Source organism: Neopsephotus bourkii, unplaced genomic scaffold, assembly GCF_033783945.1.
Source record: "Neopsephotus bourkii isolate Nb327-2 ecotype Australia unplaced genomic scaffold, CSIRO-AGI_Nbou_v1 NB_595, whole genome shotgun sequence".
NCBI classification, from domain to species: Eukaryota; Metazoa; Chordata; class Aves; order Psittaciformes; family Psittacidae; genus Neopsephotus; species Neopsephotus bourkii.
In genome coordinates, this window is record NW_026901096.1 from 2,035,539 (window position 1) to 2,061,210 (window position 25,672).

Sequence of the window (25,672 nt, forward strand, 5' to 3'; positions counted from 1 at the left end):
AAGTACCTTTCACATACAGATGTAATACCCATCATCCACTAATGCTTTTAAAATGACAGATGCTTGTCATCGGCTGTCGCAGGTGGGCAACCCACCACTTGGCAAACCCGTAACTCCCTGGTGACCACAAGCACCACTTCCTCTGTGCTGGCAGAAAAATAATACAGGTCAGAAAACCGAGACCATGAAGGGCTGAAGCCACCGATTCTCCCATGAGGCTGCTTCGTGAGCTAATAAGCTATGATGTATACAACATAAATATATAGATGATACACAGGTTGGTAGGACTAATAACAAGAAATCACTGGTAAGACCTAGGAGGACTTCCAGAGAAAGCTTTCCACACCATCAACTTCTGGATTAAGACTAGTGAGGTAGGCTTGCGGAGGTAAAAACTAGGTCCATGGAGGTAAAAATAAGGTTCATCAAGGCTCATGGGATAAAAAGAATTTAGCTCATACAGAGAAGAAAGTAAAACTTCCTGCTGTCAACTCAGGCCAGAACCAGGCTCTGCAATATCTTACTGACTGTGAGGGGAGTTTCAATCCTGCCGTAAAGAGCAGCAGAGAAAATGACACAACTTCCTAACACCTTTGTCAGCTTATTCATAAACATTTTAGTATTACAAACATTTTAGTCACCTGTGCATCCCCTGCACAGTATCATTAGGCTTTCTTAAAAACAAACAAACAAACAAACAAACAAAACCCGGTACCAAAACCAGGAAAAACAACATGGTAGGCAATGTCCTAGCATCCAACTTCCCTAATGAAAAACAAAGCTCCCAACGCAGCTCTCGGTGAACACAACTTCCCTGCGGTTTCTCACTTCCCAGCTGCAGCTCTCCTGGCACCAGCTCAGCAACCACCCCATCACTGTGCTACTCTTCCCTACCTGGAGAGCAAACACCTTCATAAGCCAGTACAGCTGCCATTTCTCAGTGTCCTGATGACTCTCGAGCTGAGTTTCAGTGCAGATTATGCCACCGTAACACCATGCTGCTGTACTGGCACAAGAGGCTACCTGATGGCTTCATTGCTGCTCTTCTTGCTCAGCCGTCTCCCTCAGAGCAGCAGCCGGACCTCTAAACTACTCTCTGGTATTCAGGGTTTAAAGCAACCTCTTCCCTCATCGCCGAAACACATGCCTGGGCCTGATAGAGGACCTACATGATCACACCATGACATCTATTTACAGGCACAGAAGACTTCATGCAGCCACCACCCCACGCATGACCGGCACCCAAAGGTGCCTACATACCAACTGACGGCAGTGTGTCCCCCTGCACATGGAGAAAGGCTGATCCCGCCACCATCCCCACTCCCCACCAGCTCCCTCACCTCGTCCCTCTGGCTGCCCAGAGTCCCGCAGGCCAGGCTAGGCCAGGCTGGCCACCCCATTGCTCCGGCTGCTCCACCACAGCCCCGCACAAGCCAGGAAGCGGAGGCGAGCCGGCGTTTATTTTTAGATGCTTCTTTTTCTCTTAAATACGACACAAAAACACATGCACAAACCACACGTTTGCTCTCACTCCACCCAGCGATGGGCTTTACGTTTTACAGCCTGCCAACACTCAGAAATTCCCAGGCAATAGTGGAGAACAGCCATCACCATATCACCCCATGTATTTCCATTAGCACCTTCAGCATCCCCATACCTACATGGGCATGATTAGAGTCTATCAAACAATGAATTAAGTCTCTCCATGAAGCAGGAAAAGCCTGAAGATTACTCAGAGCAGGAACACACCCCTAGCACTGCTATGTTGCACTTCAGGCAGGTGGCTCTACTCTCAGCTTGTCTCTTTTCCCTCCTTCCCAAAAAACAATCAGAATCCAGACATCCAGGAGCACCGGCAGCTCATACCTCCAAAGCTTTGCTGCAGACATTTCAGAGACAGAGAGCTAGCATAAGATTATCTGTCCCTTCCCATGAGTTCAAACACAGTTTTGAATCCCTGCTAACCAGAACTTGGCTGCTGCTTCTCTTCTCCAGCTCCTCAGGTGTTAAATTTATAGTATAGAATCATAGAATCGTTAGGGTTGAAAAGGACCTTAAGAACATCTAGTTCCAATCCCGCTGCCATGGGCAAGGACACCTCACACTAGACCATGTCGCCCCAGGCTTTGTCCAGCCTGTCCTTGCATACTGCCAGGAATGGAGCATTTACCACTTCTCTGGGCAACCTGTTCCAGAGTCTCGCCACCCTCACAGTAAAAACCTTATTTGTATCCTCGAGTGTTTCAGTTAAACAGTATACACAATCTCAAGAGCCACCCCAAACTTTAGTTTCACAGGCCTCTTTTGCCAGGATGGGGATGCGAGCACCACCCTGCTGCCAAAACCACCCCACTGTGTGATGCAGGTAGCAGCATCCTGAACGCATCACCACAAAGGGCAAAGCTGTCCACAGCCTCTGCTCACCTTATGGCAAAAAGTTTCTCCTGCACTGTTAACAAAAAATTAAATCTTCTGTAGTGATAAAGAAAAAGAAGAGGCTACTGGGGAGAAGAGCCTTAGGCTTTTGCTACACTGGAGACATACAAAAATGATACCGCTGCAAGGCTGCAGGTATCATTAGTTACCTTGTCTGTGCCTTATCTGACCACGTACAAAGCCCATTCAACACTCTCTGGTAACACATCAAGGTGCCTGATGCCAAGATTAAGTATCTCCTTGCTTAAGAACTTAAAGGTATTTTACACAGAGTTGATGGGGAAGTGCATTTGCTGGCCAAAGGGGAAGCCTTACACTTGTATACCCACGCCCTGAAGGAGACTGTGGAAAGCAGCACCAGTGGGCTGAAAGAGGCTGCCGGTATCCCCTGCGGGCACAGAACGCCTGCACCAAACACAAATGAGTTCCCAAGGGAAAGGCATTTACATGTCAAACCTCTCCTTTCCAAACTCCAAAGCTTACACATTTCTCCTTCAGCCTAATGGACTGTGTTTATTGCTGCATCCTTCACTTTATCGGTCAACATATACCAGAGAGCTAGCAATTCTCAGCTAACCAGATTTCCATGCAGACTGACAAATGGCTCCCAATAAGAATATAAAAACCCCATAAAATAAACAGTCCCTATAATCAACTTGCTCGATGTAATGCAGTAAGCGTGCAGAAACCTCATAGGCCTTATTAACACATCTGACTGCACTGCACAGCAGCATCCTGGGGGCTGGTGGTGGTGGAGGGACTCCAGCCTAGACCAGCTACCTGCAGGAAGCAGCATGTTCTTGCTGGTCTTTCCTGTTTGTGCTCCACTAATGGTGTGTTATTGTAAAATTAAATTCATGGTGATTCCTTGACATAGCATTAGTGTGCTCATCAAACGCCAACACCTAAAACCAGACTGTGAAAACGCACACTTACAAAGGAAGTCCTCACTCCACCATTTGATTACCCCAGACTGGAAGCTTCTAATAGTCAAGTCCTTCCTACCTCCCCAGCCAGACCCTAAATCCATGAACTGACATCACCAGTGGGGCAGGTAAATCCTCCTTCCCACGAAGATCAAGCAGATCTCCTTGTTATCCTGCCCCTGCAGCTCTGCCACATTCGGTCCCTCCAAACTCCAGCTCCACTTTATCCCAAACTCACTCACCACCAAGAAGAGCTTGAGAAGTTTAACGACACCACTGACACATACATAGCATCCCTCCTCCCACTGCAGCACTCATGGTGATGGTGGGATGCTGCACAACCGAGAGTTAAACCACTGAACCCAGTGAGTGAGAAGGAGAAGAGATGCTGTACAGAGAAGCAGACAGAAAATCATGACCTCCTCCTCCATGATGCCCTCAGATGGCCTGAGAAGATGACCAGGATTTCCAGTTAAAACACTGGTGCTCTCAGAGGTCTGGCTCCCGAGCTGCTGAGCATATGAAAGGGACGGTGAATTTGCCAAGGTCCCTGATCAGGTGTGAAAGAAAAGCCCTATGCACACAATACTCTTACTGCAGCTATAAATAGTCCTCTCTGAACCAAAGTTATACACACTGTATTGGACACCCCTGACTTAATAGGATTTGCCTGGTAGCCCAAACTACCTCTAGCTACTGCAGTGCAACCTTGCTGAGAGATTTTCACAACACAATGTATACCATGTGGTGCTGCAATTGAGGCGGGGGGAGCACAGAAACAATCCCATGGTTTTGGTGTCCTGGTCACACCAATCCTTTACCGATAAAGAATTATTTGATTAACAGTACCTGGGTCATCTTCTCAGAGTGGCAGACAGTAACCCAAACAGGATGGAATTTACTTAGGAGGAATAAAGTGATATAATGGGTGTTTAAATTCTTATTTTATACATTTGTTTGAATACAGTTTTGACTCGGTGAGAGAACTTGTTTAATTTACTTACAGGAGGTAAAATGATGTGATAAACTTGAGTGTGAAAACAGTCTAATACTTAACATTATTGGACATTATATAAATGGTATTGTAATATATATTTTATTAGAGCATTGTATTACAGTCCTGTTTGGGTTACTGTCTGCCACTCTGAGATGATGACCCAGGTACTGTTAACAGTATAATCCTTTACTCTATCGTTCCCCCTTTGCCTTTGTGGTGTTTCAGGGCCTGCCAGTGGTGCTGAGAATCAGGTCCAGGTTATGCCTTGACCCTTCAAGCACATACAAGATGTACTCCCTGCCCTGGGTCCTGAGGCTGGGCTGTGCTGCCAGGCCCATGCCTGCCTCACGCTCCATCATCTGCCTCCTGAAACTGAGCCCCTATTGCTTCCATCATGTGATAAAATATTCCAAAACCTGTCCACTCATCTGCTGTGGGAAAAACTGACACTTCCATCCCCAAAATGTCAAAGTGCCAAGGACTATTTAAACCAGAAGTGAGCAGCTAGAGACTCCTGACTGCATAGCCAACTTCCTCACTTTTCCCTACCACTGCAAGGGTTGAGAATCACCTGGCTGAAACATCACCCCAGCACCTTGGAGCCTCAGCCAGAGACCAGAAGACCAGGAAGCAGCAAGACTTTATGTTGTACAGATGCAGAACAGTAAGACGTCTTCTGCTACCTTATCACATCATCCCCATCATCAGTACCTCACAGGCAACAATCTTCAACAAGAATGAAGTAGTACTGTTTCATATTGCATATTCCCTACCAACCCCAGTTTCCTTCAAGTACTGCATCACCATAAGCAACACAGGAACCGCACAGGACAACTGCAAATGCTCATCCATGTGCTAAGTATTGCAGCTCACTGACCCTACTGACTCAGGACAAGCTCTCAGTGGTGTCTGTCACCCTGGGCACACTGTGGCTCCAGGGCTTAGGGATGCAGTCTTTGTGCAGGACTTCTGTGTTTTTCTGGGATGACGTTTGGCTATTGAGAGCACTGGGAATTTGTAACACAAGAAGAAGAAATTAAAGTTGAACTCAAACTGGTTCAATACATTCATTCTGAAACTAAAGTAGCAAAAAATGTGATGCATCATTTTTTCCTACCAGTCTTTAACGTAATGGCAAATGCAATAATGACAAAAAGGGCTGGCTCTGAGCTAACCTCACCTGTCTACACCCCATCTGCTTCTTCAGGATGTACCATGTACCACCATGGCAATGATATACATACTGTCTGTATGGCTATCTATGAACCCCAGGCACAAGTGACTGTAAAGAGACATGTAGTTTAAAATTTCATTAAAGAAATGGCTATAATACAATCACAAGTCACTCAATGCACAGGAGGCTGAATGTTGCTAAGGAAAATTATGAGCCTTCCCCTGTAAATACCCTTATCTACCCACAACAGAGAAAGAGCCAGTAGCTTAACATCATCTTTATTCAACACATGTACTAGACCACAATAAGTTGATCACAATAATTTAAAACAAAGAAGCTAGCAAAATACAGTAAACCTCAGTAAGTCAAGTGAAACAGGGCTAAAAGGCTCTACCAGCTATGTCTTGCACTTAGTTCCCTCCTAGGAAACCTGTAGGAGATGGAAGGACGATCTACTCCCCAAGAGCTTCTACAAAGGATGGATGACAGACAGGTTCCTCCTTCTGCAAACCCAGTTTTCTTTATTATGCACAAGTGGGTAATTCAGCTCAAGGGGGGGAAAAAAAATAAAGGGCAGAGGGGAGGTAAGGAAAATATTTGAATGTTAGAACAGGCAAACTACTGAGCTAGAAAATCTAGATTAATTTAAACATTCCTGCAAATCTGTAATAGACGAATGGCTCCCATCTGGAAGTTCAGCAAATTAACTTCGATCCTGGTTAAGAAGACAGCACCAGAGTCTGCTCCCAGAAATGTAAATATCCAGTGCGCATTTGCAATCCAATCACAGGCTAAAAATATAAGACAACTCAGAGTGGAAATCTGATTTTATGTCTACCCTCTTAATAGGAAATAAAACAATCGCTCTCTGTAGACACAGCAATCTGGACTCATCCTTCCTGTTTGGAGAGATGCTGCAAGATGTCTTTGCATCATTAAAGTCTTTCAGCTGCTTCTGACTGCAAGGCCACAGCTCCCAGAATGTGAGCCTGACTTCTCCCTCTCCTTTTCCATCTCATGCCCCTGGCTGCTCTACTGTACTGTCCTCAGCTCTCTGTTTATACCACTTTACTTGGTCCTTATCATTAAGAGCATTCTAGTTCCTTCTTCCCAGAGAGGCTCATCTTTGGCCTTCAGTAAGAGATGAAGTGTTCTTGCTCTCAGTGTGCAGAGAGAGAACGCAGCCACAGGCATGAACAAGGCTCAGAACTAAACTTATTAGCCCAGAAGAAGGGGCTAGTGTCTCTGCCAGTGGAAAAAGTAGATTAGGAAGGCAATTTGGAGCAGGAGCCTGTTTTAGATGCTCCCTGGTGCTGCTTACCTCCTTCTAGGCCAAAGAGAGAGCCTGGGGAGACCAGGATTAGCCTCTGAGCCTGGGGACTTTCTTTCAGTGCTACAACAGGAAGGAAAAGCCATTACAAGTTAATGTTATCCATATGGTTCAAGAACTGACACTGCAAGGGAAGTTTTATGGTGTTCCACCACCAGAAGGCATTTATGGAACAAGGACATTTCTCTGTGGATGAGAGATGGTCTTCTGTGATCACAGCAGGCACAGCTGAGAATTTTAAACCAAAGGAAAAAAAAAAAAAAAGCCTTCTAGTGACATGAAAACCAGGAAAATCAGTTAATTCCCACATCTGGTTTCAATAAACAGACAGGGAGATTGGTAAACATGGACAAAAAAAAGCACATATGTCATCCAAACTTAGAACAAAGAGCATGTTAACATCAATAGCAGCAGTCAGATAGGACAGCAGATAATTAGCCAGAAATGCACACATGAGGAGTAAGAAATAAGATCAAGGATTAACACACTTGATACTGGGAGCCAAGACAACACAGCAGGAAAGTCAGGAAGCAGAAAAAGAAACTCAGAAAGACGTCATCATGGCCAGCCTATGGTGCTATGGGGTCAACACTGCTTGGGAGGCCGGACAACGGCCTGGGCTGTCCTACGCTCTACAGAGTTTGGATGGAAATGCAGTGTAGATTGCAAGGTCCACAGCAAAACAAAAGTGCTAACAGGGTTTATGGTACTGTGGGACTGTAAGTTCCCAAAATATTCAACTGAAGAAGCTACTATTAACATTAAGAGCTGACCACAGAAGACACAGACAGCAGTTGTAACCCTCCAGCTTCTGAACCTGAACAGGGTGATACTAATTCAGACACTCTAAATAGCCATAAGTGCTCAAAGAAAGCAACTCTGGAGGCAATGTTAAAACATGAAGAGGTGGTTTGGGTAGAAGAATACTCTGAGATGAAACATGGAAATCTGCATTTTCAATTTCCCATGAGCTTTGAGGAATCAAAGGACCTTGGCATGAAAGTCAACCAGACTGAAGTGCTCAAGGACACACTTGTAAGAGGCTTTATGGCAAGAATATGGTAAAAAAAAAAAAAAAGAGCTGGTACTTGTAGCTCCAAGCAAAGCAGGGGAGACATCTAGGGAATGATTCCCAATCTAACTGGATGAACAATCACTAAAAAAGGGATTTCAGGACTAAGCAGAGTGACTGCGAGGACTGGAAAAGAAGGGCTGCCTGGCAAAGACAGCTGTGTCACAGAGGTCAGGAAGCAAACAGGTAAAGAGAAATTGCCAAAGTCAAGCTGAATTAGCTCATGCAAATAAAAATAAGGAGCAAACATCAAAATGTTCTTCAGTGATGCGAATTAAACAAAAAAAGAAAAAAACCTAAGAAAAGTGGGAGATGAGCAGCAGTTGGCTGATGCCTCTTGAAAGCACAGAAGGGAGAGACGCTTTTGCTGTAACCACATCAGGATGGTGAACACCATATGGAAAAAATAAACCCACAGTGCTGACAAAAAAATAACCCAAACTATTAAACAGCCCATGAATAAGTTAAAACTAGAAGTGGGGCAGTTTCGAGTCAGGGAGGGAGGTGAACAGCCTCTCAGCAGGCCAACCACCTGAGAGGGGACCTCTCAGAGACAACTAAGCAACAGCATGATGAGAGTCTTACGATGTGAAAACTATTTTAAAAGTAAGATTAAATGGGATTAGTTGCCACCTGCAGCCTCATCCCACAGCATCCAAAGGCAAGACTACTCTTGGTGCTCTCCTTCAGCACCTCTGGATTCCTTTTGCAACCTCAGCACACCATCACCCCTCTTTTGATCTCTTTCAGCACTAGTTGCAGCTCAGGCTTCCACACCCAGAGGTTTGGAGGAGGGGAGGATGCTTATTTTTAAGCACTGGTCATCTGAGTCATTTTGAAACAGGCACAAAGCTATACCACCAAAACAATTGTATCTGATGCTGGGTGGGAGCAGTCTGTCTCAAGTTTACCTTCTAAAATTTGGTAGCAAATACCTTAAGACTAAAACTAAGGTTTGCCCTGAATAACCTTACCATAGCACAGATGTCTGCCTGGAATTCACTCCCAAACTTCAGCATTCTGACCAAAACCAAACTGCATCATTTATAAGCACTACCATGACTGCTTCTTCCACCACATGGAATTAACAAAAGGGGGTTAATTTACTTGAGAAATCTGGGATTAAAAAGCGTGCAGTATGAGCCAGTTTTTCAACATCATTCTCCAGTGAATGAAAGCGTCACTATCAGAGCATAGGGTTGCCTTCAGGAGATGAGAAAGTATTTTGTAGCTCCATCAAGCCAGTGCTCAACATTACATGCAGTAACTGGCTTTGTGCCTAAAGTTAATTGAGAGTTAAATCAAAATCTTGCAACACCAGAACTGCCATCACACAAGCCAGGGAAACAAACCTATTATTGTCCAAAAATATTATTATATTATTAACCAGAACAACTTAAGGAAATAGTAAGAAGCTATTATGAGTAACTCCATGACTTATGCCAGGCTCCACTGCTGCTCAGTAGCTCCAAGCTGTCTCAACTGGGTATACAACCAAATGTATCATTGCTATCCAAAGCAATGAGAAACAGCTTAACCTCTAACCTGAGGTCATTTTTGAGGTCATTTCCTCAGACAGAAAGACAATTAAAACCGGCATGAGCACATAGGCAAGTCCATGGCATCAACAGACACTAGAGGATATTTGTGAGTCAGTGTCTTGATGCAGTAGGGTACGTAATGTTACGACTTGTAGCTGTAAAAATGTTAAAAATGTACAAGTTCACAGAATGTATGAGGAACCAAACTGAAGTCTTCTCTGCAGCCCTGACTTTGCTTTCACCAACGACTGCATTTTGAAGTGTTTACCCATCTCCCTAAATTCAGCTCCTTAACTAAGTGCTGGGATGGTCTCTCTCCACACCACACAGCCAAAAGGAGAGACTTTCTGAGAAGAAAACCAGGACATAAACAGGTATTCCCATTACAAGGACTACTCCAGATGGTAAAATAATCAGTGAGTATTTTCACATGCTCTGCACATGATGCTGCTAACTCAACAAGAAGAGCGCTGTGACCTCCCATAAAAAAAAAGCTCTTAAGTATCATTATTTACCCAGATTAAGCATGCATCTAAATGCATGGGTAAATCCTGCCAACCCCGTGATAATTTAAGCGTATGTCTCAAATGAAATACAAAACTGGATGTTCTTCTGGCTTAGGGCAGACTTTAAATCCCTTTCATTACACACTTTTCAGCATGAGACAGAAGTACAATGCTGAAGCAAAGGAGTAGACCAAAAGAGAAACGGGCTACAGATCACAATTTATTTTATTGTCAGTGTCTTACCTTTAAAACATTCCTGCAGGGAAGGAGCAGCAGGGAATAAGCTCCCAAATTGTTTCAAAGACACTACTGTGCTGGCTGTCTGCTAGTAGATTAATCATTTAGTGTCCACCTAGCAATAACCGTAATTGTTTTGGAAGACATTCATATTGCAAAGTTGTAAGAACATATAGCAAGATTGAGTAAAGCTGAATTTAACCTTTCTTCATGTTACGTTTGCCTTAGACGTGTTATCTCCAGTACAGAAAGATCCAACTTCAAGGAAAATACCTGTCATGTAGGTTAAAGTTTATTGATTACCCAGACAACAATTCCAGCCCAGCAATTTGAGATCTCTCCAAGGGGAAAGAAAGAGATGGCATTTACAGAAACAGCTTCTAATGAGAAAACCTTAAGGCAAGGAAGGTGAACCAGAGAGCAACAAGCATCAATTTTCATCGATTATAAACAATGGTTTGCTCTTTTGGTTTTATAATCACATTTCCCTTTGTAATTACAGTCCCTATGCTTTACATTCCTCCAGAAACACCCACTGCTAGGCTAAGGTGGCCAGAGATAGATACCGTAAAGCATATTAAGCATATTAAGCCTTGCTTAAACTTGAAGTTTGCCAAGGAGAGCCTTAAATTCATTAGTTTAAGAAAAACCCTTCAACAAATGGTGCCATCAAGGGACTGTCCCTTTTTTCACTGGTGATTTGAACAGCAGTTTTGCACAGAGCTCCATGGTGAAGGAGTATTTTATTTCTAAAACAAGTCCCAGTATCCCAAGCAGGCAAATTCACTTCAGAGACAGCACCGAGCCCAAAGAAATCACTTTTTCTAAAGAAAAAAAACCAAAACCTAAATAAAAATACACATCACTCCCACCCCCATCCAAAAATGAAAAAGCTGCTTCTTGCAAGTCTCATCCTGACAAACCCGTTTTACTGAAGGTAACCATGGAGAAGTCTCCCTGTTGGCCGAGGGCCTGAGCCAGAAGGACTTGGGGAATGAACATGGGCCAGTACTCCATCATGGAGTTTCACATGGTTTTCTGCAGACAGAAGAAACACACTCCTGCAAAGCTAAACCTCATTACAATCTGTGTTACAGCTGTGGGGTGCCAAGAGTGTTGAAGCTCCAACACTTGGGCTACACAAGAAAACCCAACCACACGGTTGTCACAGCTTGTAACAGCTCTTGGTTCTGCAGGTACTGGATGTGCCTTCATCACATACGAAGTACCTGCAGTTCCTCTACTGTGAGAGAAAAGGAGCTGAAAAAAACAAAGAAGAGCAGAAGGCAGCTATGGTTTAAAGAATGCTCTGAACTGAGCTACAGCTGAGCTTGCACACAGACAGATTTAGGTTTCATGGACAAGCAGCAACGATAGAGGAATTAAGTAAACAGGCATTTGCCAAATATAACTTTCTAAAAGAGTTTGTCAGAAAATGGCAACTTTGGTGGAGTGAAGCACTAGGATGGAACGGACATTCTCACAGCATCACGTTTTTATTTAGAGAGGACAAACAAGAAAAAAATAAATACATCTTGCAGATGGCCTGTCTCGGAGTGGCCCTGATAAAAGCCTCTGCACGCTGACCCTGGGCCAGCCGCATTCCAGCTCCAACTGCACAGCCTGCAGAAGCATTAGCAGTAATTAAGAAAAGCCAACTGTGGTGATGAGCCAGACCTTTGTAAAAGAAATACATGCTGCACTGATACAGATTTCTTTTTCCTTTCACTTTCTGGTGGACTAACATGGTACGCTCCTTATAAAGACAATTTCCAAGTGCTTGACAGTTGCTGCTTCACCCTTGACTCACTGAATCCCAAATGGGACCCTTGGCATCACTCATCCCAGCAGGCCTCAAGGGCAGCACCAAGGACTTTATGTGCAAATACTGCTCTTCCAAATGGCCACGCGTGTCTGAAGCACAGCCCCTGGGAATTCACTGTGATCTTACAAAACGTATTGAGAACCACTGACACAGCCCAGTACCTCTTGATTTAAAGAATCTCTCCATCCACCACCCATTTGGCCTACACCATCTGTTTTCAGATGATACGCAACTCTGACCTAAAAGCCTCCAGAGGATGGAGAAACCCACTAGAGCCTGAAACAATTTGTGCTGAACAGTGATGTTCTTCCACCATTAAGCAGGCCTACGGTGCACATATATAGCTCAGCGCTCACTTGTACGGCTCACTGAAGGATTATTTGGCTCGTTCAGGCAGGCAAGGGTAGACCCTTAAGACGGTTAAGTGATTTGAGGCAGGATGTTCATCTGTCTTCTCCCTGCCCACAATTAACTATTCCATGGCCCTTGTCTTGCTAGGGCTGAGCACCGCTGGAAAAGCAAGTGAATCAGAGGAGCTGAGCTTCTAGCATGACCAGGAGCACCCCTCCTCCCTAAGCTTCCAGGGGTTTAAAGAAAGTTGGAACAAAAGGAGCTGACCCCATAGGTGTTCCAGGATCCTGCTCATTTCACCTAAAGTTCAGTGTTTCAAACAGAAGGGAAATTAAGCAACGAAGCTTTGCTGTAAGCTAATGAATTGTGTATCTATGGCTCAGATGGCTGTAAAGACCATGACAAGCTTAAAACAGCCTGCAAATTTCTAAAATTAAATGGCTTTTGGTGTTACAAAGGTTGTCCATCTGTTCAAATGTTCATGTTATAGCTAATTTAACCTTTCTTCTTCCACTCTCCTCTCCTAACTCAAGCTCCCCAGGAACAAGAAAACATGGCAAAAGTCATTGCAGTTAGGCAGCTCTCCTCTTTCACAAAGAACTGCCCACAGAAAACATGTTTATGGTTAGGACAGACTATGGAAGCAAAGGAGAAAAGTGGTGATAAGAAGCAGGATGTTATCTAGGTCTCACAGGACAGCTAAAATCTGCAGAAAGCCAGGACTGCAGGTGATACTCAGAGGAGAACACGTCATTTTGAAAGCTGTGCTCAATGTCCCTGACACAGCAAGAGACCTCCAGCCCACCTTTTCCAACCTCATCTCAGGATATGGAGGGCTTCAAAGTGAAGTATGACTGCTGTCGATGGATTTCATATATATTTCTAATGAAACTAACTTTAAAAAAATAGTAACTTAAGGAAAAGATTAAAAATCGGTCTGAAATTACTCAGCAAGCAAGGCCAGCCCAGGCTGAAACTGAGCTTATAGGAAGAGAAGTGGGCTCTGAGCTGTGTATGGTATGAAGAGAGATGACACAAAACAACCAAATTCTGCAGTTCAGCATTCTTTCACAGTCTGGGTTATTCTGTTTTCTGTTCCTTGTAATAAAAAGAGGGAAGGGAAAAGGAAAGAAAGAACATCGTAAGTTCTGATCAAGATGAGGAATTAGGGGGAATGGGAGACAGAGCAAAATTAAGCTATTTGCAGGGAGAAACCAAGCCTGCACAGGGGGAAATTAAAAGTTAAAAAGATGTAAAAGTGAGTGGCTGAGAATGAGTAGGTCTTCTGAAACCACCAAACCCTCCTGAAATGCCTCTTCAAGGAAACTGGCCACTTCAGATCCCAAGTATCCCCTGTCCATCAGGACCTCTCTGGCATGAAGAAAAAGGCAATACATGCATCTTTATGCCTCCAGTTTTAGGCTAGGCATGATGGCTTCAAAGGAGACAAGGGAACACGCTGCTTTATTGTGTAACATTTTAAACCAGCTGGAGTTGGAACAGGTTTTGATGGAGGTATTTGGATAAAATGCTGCACAACTGAGACACTGTGGTGAACTACCCACTGGGTTAAACACCGCCAAGTTCAGATGGAGAGAAATGCCCCCATATTTGCTTGGAAACCAATCTGGGAACAGGTGTGAATTCTTGGTATTGGAGGTGGCTTAATTCAGTGGAATAACTGAATGAATTATCTGTAAACATTGCCACTCATTATTTTCTAACACCTCCAGCACAAAACCTAGCAAATGCTTAGCAGCCTGACCTTTGGGATGAATGTAAAAGCATTGCTACAACACCAAAACAAAATATTTTCCTGTTTTTTTTTAAAGTCAATAGGACCGGTATTACTTGAAGAATGGTAGCCTCAGGGAATCTGTTTCACTGCAAAACTGTTTAGGCAGCTGTCATTAGTTTAAAGGCCCATTTTTGTTTAATGACTGCAGTTTCACATTTTCCCAGTGCCATGCATCATAACTGTCATCCCTAAACCTTAGATTTATGAAAGCATCCAGCAGCATCATTGTACTCAGGGGTCTGCTGATATCCCCATTATTAAACCACTTCCTACAAGTTTTGACTTGCACAAAAACCCCTGGGTTCTGCCTGGGTGCTCTCAGGCAGGATGCTGCTCCATTCCCACAGGGTATCTGGGATACCAGGCAGACCCATCGTCACCCTTGGCTGGGCATCTTGTAGAGCACAGGATGCTGAAGCGAGAAGGATTCTTGAGATGCAATGAGAAATAAAAACCCTTTCCAGTTGTTTAACTAGCAATAGAACAACCCCCTTGCCATCATGGGAAGGTTTTGGGAGGGATGGAGGGCATGGTAAGGCTCACTCTTCAACTAAGTCACACTTTATCCCAGGTGGAGAGACAACATGCTAGAGGGGAACTCAACCACAGAGCTGGAAGTCTGAAATAAGCAAAAAAACAGCCTGCAAAACCAAACCCTTTCCCTAGAGACTATGAGCACTATCTTTAAAAGCACACTGATTCAAAAAGACAACCTGAAGTAATTTCCCGGGTACTCTACAAAAGCTAACATTTAGTACCTTCCCGCTTTGAAATGTCTTTTGCAGCTGCTATCTTTCATCAATCCTCCATTCAGTTGCCCTTTTGCAACTCCTGCTATCTTTACAGTGGTGTAAAGGGACCATTCAATCCTCTTACCTGACTACACAAGGAGCAGAGTCTGTCAAATATATTTGGTCAAACTTAAAACAAAAACCCCAATGAAAACTCAAGCAAAACAAAAGGAAAAAGCTTTTTTCCTCAGATTCAGAACACTCAGAAAAGCATTTGAAAACCCAGGGCAGGTGCTCCAAGGATATTCTAAACCCAATCTGCTCAAGGTTTTGAATACTGAAGTTTCTATTTTCATACTTTTACATTAACATATCTATTGTGTTCCTCATTACAGCATTAAAATATTTCATCATAATTCAGAAAGAAGATATTTTAACCTAGAAAAAAAGACATGAAAAGCAAAGTGCCTTCGTGATTCCAATATAAATGATCAGAACTAGCTAAGTAACTATTCTGACAGATAGGTAGCAACAGTACATCACAAACAAGGACACATGATATACACCCTGAAGGATACATGCTTTAATACTGACATGCCATAAAAGAAGTTTTTGATGGTAAATCCCTGAAATGAAATTTCCTCCTCAAACTACAAAAAAATAATATTTTTCTTAAATTATTTTTCCTTGCATTTCATTGAAGAAAATGTCAAATTATATTCCCCTTGAAATTCAATGAAGACCACATTTCCTTTTTTTTCTTTTTGTGGAATTAAAAATTCCCTGAATTCTGTAATTGAATCCATTTCATTTTTACTGCAGCAGATTCATTATATTTTGTGACTACACTCCATTTGCTGATGAAATCAAAATTGAGACGATTAATTCTCAGGCACGAGGGTGTAAGACAGACAGACAGCAAGCACCTAGCAACTAAAATCTCTCCCACAGTGCCTGCACCAAAGTAGGAACAGAGATACCAGCTGGGATCTACAGCCCAGTCTTCTTCCAGCTCTCCAACCCAGTCTGCACTTTAAGAGAACAGAATAGTGCAGTTAGAAGGGACCTACGATGAACATTTAGTTCAACTGCATGCTTCTGTTGGACTGAAGCTTCATCCCAGATGACAACAACAAAATCTGATGGTCACATCTGCTTCCCAAGCAACGCAGGGCAGCTCTCTGGAAGGAAGCAACTGGGATTTCAATTGCTAAGAGACAAGATTTTCTAGTAATCCAAGGGCAGTATTCATAAGTATGAAATGCTTGGGGAGAAGGAAACAAAACTGTCTGGCTTAGCTCAGACCCTCTTTGCTCAGATAAAAAACAGTTTGCACCCCACCAACCTCATTGATGCTCTGCTGGAGCTTCACCAGAGCACTGTGCAGGAGGAGGGCAATACCTGGACATGACAGCAGAGGTAGATGCAACACCTGGTGGTGGTCAGGGGAAAAACAAAACAATGCCTTCCCCCCCAAAAAACACAAAGCCCCAAAACAAGCCTCTCAAACAGAACTGTTAACAAAGCAATGAGACCCAAGTCATTGGCTGCAGCAGGAATGCAGCAAAATGCTCAGACCTCTGACTGCACTACTCAGCCAACCTCAACCCTAGGGCATTCATTTATCTTTGCTTTATCAGGACACCAGCCTACTACAGGGTAATGAGGAGAGGAGTGAGAAAAGGAACCACATCAAATTACCACATTTATTTTAATTAAGAGAGACTGAAACAAAAGCCAGCAAGATGGATGGACATGAGTGCTGGTATGATGCCCACAGGAGGTCTCATTTGCTTGAATGAGATGACCCTGCAAGTGCTCAGATTTATAAAACCCACAGCACTCCCTTGGCAGCTGCCCTGGTAACTCCACCAAGCATCCCCAAACCTGCTACCCTCCTACACCAAAGCTTCTCCCACCAAGTACCAAGTCCCTGACCACAAGCCAAAGCACCCTTTCATTTTATTCCAAGCCTGACCAATACAATGGAGGTCACTTGAAAATTAGAAATGTAACGATTCATTATAAAGGGAGAAAAAAGAAAGTGTTGAGCTCATGACTAATCTTTGCAGCTCTTGCTATGAACAGGATTTGTACAGCCATCTTGATTTTTTTATAAAAATAGTAAATCGTATTACCCCCCTGCTGCAAGACCAAAGATTCACAATGATACCCTAATACAGCTTAAATAAAAATAGCACTACCTGAGTCAATCTGAGCATGATAATGCTTTGTAATCCCACACTGCTAGAGAACGAACAGTTGTATAGAAGTGAATCAACACGACATACTTGTAATAGGAGACACTTCTTTTGCGTGCTATATAGCAACATCTATACAAAATGCGGAAGGCAGGTGGTGTTTGTAGGAGGCACAACACATGATGGGAAAATAGCACTGTTACAGAATAATTCAGACCGGGTACCCCACTATCTTCTATCTTAGAAATCTTGGCTAGTAACTTCCATTTTTAAAAGAAAGCCTGATTTTAAATTTTGCCCATTACAGTGAAGAATGAAAAAAAACTTGAATTTTAGAAGGTTTTCCTGAAGACTGGAGTGACACTGGTTTTCCTCCAGTCCTCAGGCACCTCTCCTGTTCTCCATGATGTTTCAAAGACAATGGAGAGTGGTTCAGCAATAACATCTGCCCCTTAGCACTTGTGGGTGCACCCCATTGGAGCGAGCCCATGGGTTTCAAGTTTGCCTTCGTGATCTGTTATCTGATCCTTCATGAAGTAGAAGTTTTCCTTTCTCAGGACTTTCTCTCTTGCCTCCAGCATCTGGGATTCCCAAGGGCTGGCCTTAACAGTAAAGACTGAAGCAAAGAAGGCATTCAGTTCCTCCACCTTTTTTGCATCATTTTTCACCAGGGCACCCACCTCATTCACAGCAGGCCCACATTTTCCCTTTTCCTACTGGATGTACCTGAAGAAGCCCTTCTTCTTGTCCTTGACATCCTTTGCTAGACCTAATTCTAAATGGACCTTAGCCTTCCCCATCACATCCCCGCATACTCTGACGTTCCTGTATTTCTCCCAAGCAGCCTGCCCCTTTTTCCACATGCCATAGAATTCCCTCTTCTGTTTGAGCTTTGCCAGAACCTCCTTGATCATCCATGCAGGTATCCTGTCCTCTTTGCTTGATTTCTTACTCATAGGAATGCGCTGATCTTGAGCTTGGAGGAAGTGATGCTTGAACATTAACCAGCTCTCTTGGAACCCTCTACTTTCTACAGCCCAAACCCATGGGATTCCTCCATTTAAGTCTTTGAAGAGGCCAAACTTTTCTCTCCTGAAGTCCAGGACTGTAATCCTACTCACTGACCTGCTTCTTCCACAAAGGATCCTGAAATCCACCATCTCATGACCACTGCAACCAAGGCTGCCCCAACCTTCATACCCCCAACTAGTTAGTCCTTTGTTTGTTAGTACAAGGTTCAGGAGCACGCTTCTCCTCATTGGCTCCTTCACCGCCTGTGTCAGAGAGTTATCATCAATGCATGTTAAACATGAACTGACACAGCCAGATCACCATAAGGCTCCATACAGAAACTGCTACACTCTGGAGATGGACCTTCATACTGGTATGGACCATCTCAATTCCCAAATTGGAATAAATGACATACCTGAATTTATACCTGTTACAGCAGCAAAAATGTGATGTATGAACACAAGACACCTCTAAATTCTCTTTGGAAAAGTGCACCTGAAGCCCAAGTTTCCCCAAAAGATAACACAGGACCTTCATGCTTTTGAAAGCACTGCCCAAATGGAATACACAGGTAAAAGAAACATTAACTACAGCAAGCAAGTACTAAAAGATTTTTTTTTTTACTTTAACCTATTCAGGTGTTACCTGAAACAACAACAAAAAAACCCTCCTAATTACAATTTAAACTGGCAGTTTAAAATTACCTGGCCTTTGCACATATGGCATTACAGTCACCAATCCCATACTCCCCTCTGCCCTCAGGAAATGCTAGCTTGATTCATCTTTCAACATCTCAGAAAGATTAACCGATGATTCAGGGCCCAATATAGCAATTACCAGTACAACCAGCATGCAGGTTTATAATACAGATCCAACGGTAGCTGCAAGGCTGGGGGAGAGGAAGGGTTCATAAGCTATTACTCAGAAGAACGTTTTGGCAAAAGGTACACAGGATTCATGATTTGGCCTTGCACAGCTCATGTTTTATGGCCATAAACCTTAGTCAGAAGAACCGTCTGGAGTTAAATTAGGTCCTCCCCAAAAATGTGGATAACATTTTAGCAAGTAGGGGATGGTTTCATTGATGAAAGATGTAATTTATAACTAATATACTTAAGGGGCATTAAAGAAGACCTTTAAAAATGCTAAATAAGCATTTTCTGGCAAAAATGAACACATATTTAAGGTGGTCACAAGCACAGTACAGCACACCAAACCCCAACAACCTCCCTGCCCCAACAAAATACAAGTGCAGATGGCTACATTTCAGCTGGACAGACACTTCAATCAGCCTGGGACCATATGCACCAAAAGGCCCCTCATCCACGTCAAATACATTGATTTTGAAAATTGAGAAATCCGTTAGATGTTTGGGACATTCAACTGTAGTTCATTAGTCAGTCTGAACACACAGAAGCTCTAATAGCTTGTATCCTATCCTGTGCACTAAAGAAATGCAACTAAAGAATGAACTTCCTGAGCAATTAATGGGTAATGATATAATTTAGTTAATCACATTGGGAAGAAATCTAGAACTGAAAGGGGAAGCAGAGCACGTATTTCTCTAGAAACAATGAAAACAAACAGCAAAGGGTGATACAGAGCAGAGTCCTGGCCGGCACTTACTGGCAGAGATCAGCTGTACCAGAGGAAAAGAAATCACACGGAATTACATCAGCATAAAAGGTGTCTCCCTGGCTGCAATGCCACAGTATCAGCATTTCTTAGCAATCTCATTCTCCTGCAGCTCTTTACAGAGTCAGGGTTTTTGCTTGCTTACAACTAAGGATCTAATGAAGTGCATACAAATGAATGACATGGAAGTCTTGGGTGCAGGCAGTACAAAATCAATCACACACGTCAAAGATTAGTGTGAGCTATGCAGCTCATTTAACCCTCGGGAAGTTACATTCCTTTAGATCAACACAGTTGGACAGAAGGGAAAAAAAACAACTAAGGTTGCTCTCTGACACAGAAAACACTTTGTCCCAACAGAAAGGGCAGGCTTTTTTTATCTGTACAGCGTAATTTGTACAGATTTTCCTTGAATTGAAATATTTTTTAAAATATCTCTTTTATTTCACTAATCAAGTCTCATGAAATTCATTTTGGTGCAAAGGTAAAGCTTAACAGCTTGATGCCAAACCCCTACTTGAAGATTAGTCCTGCCAGCTTTAAAATGAAAGCATGCCACAAGCTCAGCAAACACAAAACTTCTGCACCCAGTGCAGAACAAAAGCCAACACTTGTATTTTTTATCACTAATTTGATTTCTCTATTATTAATTTAAGGAGTGCTTTGAAAGGAGGAGGCTCTGGAAAGTACTCACCACCTATCTTGGAACGTCTTCAGAGAAAGTCCACAGGGCTTGATTGCCTGGAGGAGACGTAAACCAAACATGCTTTACGTTACACAGCTTTCTTTAAGTGACAACCTTCCCACTTTTTGGCCTCCCCTATAAAAAACAATTTTCCCAGCTGAAAAACAAATCAGAATTAGTCTAAACATGCAAACCCCCCTCCTCCAGTTCTTACCCTACACTAAGAAACAACTTTGTTCCCTGCATGTACATTCTGTAATTTATCCTGAAAGAGCAAACAGCTCCCATGTTAAAAAATACATAGATTTGTCTTGAAATCAGACAGCAAATTCTTCTGGAAATCAAAAATCTGTCAAAACCACCCTTCCTACTAAATCCTTTTGAAAAACTAATCTTTCAAAATAAGCAAGTATGGAGTTCAGAACCAGAAGGTTTATTTGGCATGTACCTCAAAATATTACTATGCCAAGATCTAAACCAGGAGAAGAAGAAACAAAATATGAGAGTGCCAGTTTCAAGTTTTCTGGAGGCATTAAGCATTGCTCTGAAAGGCTGGGAATCACTTCTTTTTCCACTGAGCATGCTTCTTGAGGAAGCAGAGTATAATAATTGGCATCCCTTCAGCATCTGCCAGTTGTGAATCCTGAGGGGTCATCAGCACTTAAGGACTCAGAGATGAGAGTACCAGGAGCGAGATCACCTGCTCCTGTGATTCCTAATCTCTCAAAGTCCGTGCATTGAAAACAAGTGACTCACTGTGATTCCCACCCTCCCACAGCACTGACCATAATTTCTTCTACCACCAAGGTCAGGCACAGTTGGGAAGCATTCATCTTGTTCAGTCCAACATCACCAGTCCCATCACACCAACTTTCCTGCCAGACCTTGTCTGACCCAGTAAACCTGCTACCTTCTGCAAACAAAATCCCACCAGGTTTGGGACCCTACTCCCATGTGCCTCCAGCCCACCCCTAACACATACATTTGGTCTGCCTGACACAAAACCCCAGCCACAGAGATCCCAGACATTACCATAGCCTCCCAACAGGCTTCTACAACACTTCACCATCCCTAGAGTTTCTTCCTTTCATCATACCAGACATGAAGCAGAGGTTTCCTTTTTCTCCCCTCACAGCAGTCTTCCAGACATTGCAAACCCATTGTGCCAATCCTTTGCCTTCTCTCTAGACCAGCACCCTACTCCTTCTCATCTTTCCTCTTGGGTCCTGTTCTCCAGATTCCCACCAGCCTTTCTCATTTTCTCCATGTCCTCCCCTCAGATGCAGTCCCCCACACTGGCTCCAGTGCTCCAGCGATGCTGAAGGAGATGCAACACAGGACATGGCAAGCCCACCCTCCTGTTTATGGAAGACTGCATCTGCTGCTGTTGGGCAGGACAATGTTGCCAAAGTCATTTGAGACCATGATCCAAAGACAATTTTCAGCCAAGCCCCTCCAACCACCCCTGATTAGTCTGTACAGCCAACTCATTTACCAAGGTAACTGCAAGCCCACATAATGTCTTTGGTGTGAATGATGGACCCTACAAGTTAATTTTTTGCTTTTGTCTACAGGCATTTGAACATCTAATCCCTCCCCCAAGTGCTTGTAACATCTCCTAGAGCTTGGTGCTACCTGTTGAGTCTAAACCAGCATTTTATCAAATGGATCAATTAAAATGACCCAAGCCACAGGGTCCACCTCTAGAAATCCCACACTGTACTTCCTCTGAGCTTGGTGACATACCGGAGCTAAGCCTGGAGCAGGGTTAGCACACCTGCAACTGTACCTTCCATGAGGAAAAAGTTTCACCAAAATTTCTTTTCCCTAGCTTCCGAGAATATCAAAACAGTGCCAAAAACCTAGCTAGGATTAAAGTGCATCCTATCATCTGCTCTTCTTCTATCCACAAGACCCATGCCCTGCTGTACAAGGAAATAAGGATGTCTGACATGATCCGTTTCAGACTAATCCACGCTGTTACTCACAAGCACCCAGAAGATGCCTGGGTGGGAAAAATACCATAATAAGGTCAGAGTGACTGTACTGCAATTCCATCTCCTCCTTATTAAAAATTTAGCACGATATTTTTTTCTTTTTCATTGTTATGGAAACCTCACAAATTCTCCACCGGTTTTCAGAACTAATCACCCGGAAGAAACTGAAAAGAACAAAAGTGAAGCAGACTGTAGTTGAAATCCAGCTCCTTCTACAAATGATAACAAGACAAGTGTCATGGAGGTGAGCTCAGGGCATCCCACCCTGCCCCAGGGTCACCAGCCACCCCCTGCAGGTGCAGTCTCCCCTGATCACTGCTGGTGCTGGTTGACCAGCTTTTACTGAAGACCAACCTGTCCATATGTGTCCTCCCAACATCTGGGGACTTGTTTTAAACAAACCCTTCCCTAAGGCCCAGAGAACCTGGAACTAAAAATAAACAAAAAGATAAAAGCTCTTAAGACTGCTCCCTAAATCATTTTGTGAGTCTCTATTTTATCCTGGTATCCTCTCTTGTCAGAGCAGATTTTAACTACATTTATCTTCTGCTCACAGGAAGGAAGATCCAAGACACCATGAAATCTTCTATTACTCTTGAGATTCCTGTCCAGGCACTCACAAATGTTGCAACCTGACAGTAATACAAGCATTTAAATAAATAACTTCAGCTTCAACATCTTTTTAGGAAGAAAGCCTAGCATCCCCATTTTATGCAGGGATGGATGTTATCTCTCCAAGTTGCCAATGGAAACCCAATGGAAAGGCAAAGAAAGGATTGAAGCCAGTCACCAAAAAAATAGGAAACACAACCCAGAAGCTCTTCTGATTTCTCTTCTGTGTTCTAATACAAAATTGTCACACCTTACCCATTCAACAAACCTTACTGAATAGTGCAAGATTATTTGGCCATATGTATATGTTCAAAACAGATGGCATTTCCCAGTCCTCAGCTAGATTCTGGCATACCAGAAGGCTTTCAGAAAAAAAAAAAAAGGCTTTTTAAATTCTTATAATCATACAAAACCTTTGCTCTAACCCAATGGAGTAGAGGGTAACCGGACATCACACATTAATTTCTATGTGAACAGCACATGAAGTATTTAAAAGTAATTAAAAGTAAGGCATAATTGAATTAGAAGAAGCAACTAAAGCAGAAATTCAATTACAAAGCAGAATTAAAGGGAGAGATGTCAGTAACTTTGGAGACTGGGCAGGAAGAGGCGAGTGCATCTGTCTATTTTCAGACCTGCTAGCAAAACTCTTTGAAAATGAGACTGATCCAAAGAATCATTTCCAAAGATCCTCCTTACAAAAAGTGCTTCATTGATGGCCTGGAGAAACCAAAGTGGCAAACAGTTTTTTCCAGACCACACTCTGACCCATCTGGCAGGGGTAAAACTCCCCTCCAGCAGTCACACATCACCCACCCCTGCCTCCCCTGCAGGCACTGCAGCTCTGCCACATCCCACAGCATCCTTGGACCTGCCTTAGCTTGCACCAAAACCATTGCAGACACCTTTATTTTTCTTTTTTTTCTTGTTTTTCAAAGTGATTTTAACCCCATTCCTTTGCTGCGAGTCATAGAGATTATACATTAAGTAGATTCCTTTCACGATAGAGAAGCCTGAAGTGTTGTGGACACTTTCCTCCCTTTAATGGCCACTACTTTACCCTGCCCTGCTCTAGACTTCATTTGTTCTATCCTTCATCAGTCTTGATGCTGATTCCCAATAAGGCCCTCCCACACCTCCAAGGTTCAGCTTTCATAACTGCATTAAGACAAATCAATACTGCTATTAATGCTGCTACATTTGGGGATGGTGTGATCTGCCTGCAAACCAGCATGCGGCACAGAAGGTAACCCGCAGCACTATATGAAGCCTTTGCTCTCCCTTTTAAAATTTCTTTTTCAACTAGACTCTGCTGTTTTACAAAAATATGTTTCTTTGTTTTTCTTTTCTTATCTTGCAAATGGAAACTGGTGAGGGCTTGTGAGACAGAATTTTGCAGTCCCCTTTACATTAGTGCATGGACAGACAAGAAATGAATTGTCTTGTCACTTGCTATGAAGTTGGGCTATGTGATCACTGTAGGTCCCTTCCAGGTGAACTATTGTATTCTAATTTTCCTCCAGCTCCCCCGAGCCAGACAGCTCATCACTCACCACCTCACCACTGGTTGTTGCGCATCTACATGTTTGTGGATGCACCCAGACTGCACGTGTAGGTGTGCCAGCACTTGTGCTGGGGGGGTGTTGCAAGCCAAATGCTTGCAACAACCCCAGAAATGTATTACAATCCAACCACTGCAATGTGAATCTGATGTCCCAGGAACATCTCAGGAAGCACAGGGTTAAGTCATAGAATGAATGTCACTCCCATGAGCCCCAGGCCTTCAGCCAAGCCACAAGTGCATCATCTTTGGTAACAGCCTATGCCTGCTTCCAGCTGTCACCATGACAGTAACAACAGTGAATCTCAATCTGAATGCATCAAACTGGACATATGCAGTGAGATGGCTGCACAGCCCAAAAACTCTTTTAAGATTCCCAGCAGTCACCATAGTGAAGCACTGCTTCTCATGGGGAAGACTGCAACCAAGCGGCTGTCAGAGCATGAAGGAAACACCAAGCAATGACAGTTTCAGGAAACAGCATCCGGGAAGAGTTCAAAACATTCCTTGGAGGCTGTGTTTGCTTATTTGGAGCACCTCCTGCACCTATTGACTGAACAGACTGGGCAGGTTCCCAGGCTACTTTGATTTCTCATGCTGTAAAGCAGCCTTCATGTTCAGAAGGTGTCCAACCCCTGCCACCTCTCTGCCTTCAGACTTTCTCCTGCAATCTCCCAGGACAACTGATGCAGCATCATTGATACCTACCTGCTGACAAAACCACCCTGACACTGCTTGGAGAATTTAACCTGTAACAGTGAGGTTAAAATGCAAAGCCAGGTCCACCTCTCAGCAGAGAAGACAGAATAAACATTGGTGGATACTGTACTACTGGATAAAAAAAAAAAGAAAAAAGAAAACCCAGGAAGAGTGGGGCTGCTGGGTGTTGCAGGAATGATGCTGTAATCTCTGCCCTGGCAGAAGGTTTTTCTTTGGTTTCCCTTGCCACTCAAGTCTATCAGGTAAGTCTACTATCCTGAGAGCATGACAAGATGTTTGCTTGTGTGCTTAAATGTCAACTCTCCAAGTAAGTAAGAGCCCTTGCA

General features: G+C 43.4%; 1 protein-coding gene across 4 annotated transcripts in view; it reads right to left on the reverse strand.

Annotated features, from left to right (window-relative positions):
• Nucleotides 1-25,672, reverse strand: part of HPCAL1 (hippocalcin like 1) — a 78,728-nt gene that overhangs the window by 25,965 nt on the left and 27,091 nt on the right. For 3 of the 4 annotated variants that reach the window (XM_061351740.1, XM_061351739.1, XM_061351741.1), the window contains exon 2: nucleotides 20,466-20,512. The gene's annotated coding sequence lies outside the window, so the exon portion shown is untranslated. Of the gene's footprint in view, nucleotides 1-1,340; nucleotides 1,429-20,465; nucleotides 20,513-25,672 lie in introns of those variants that run through there. The other variant, XM_061351742.1, reaches the window with a different exon arrangement.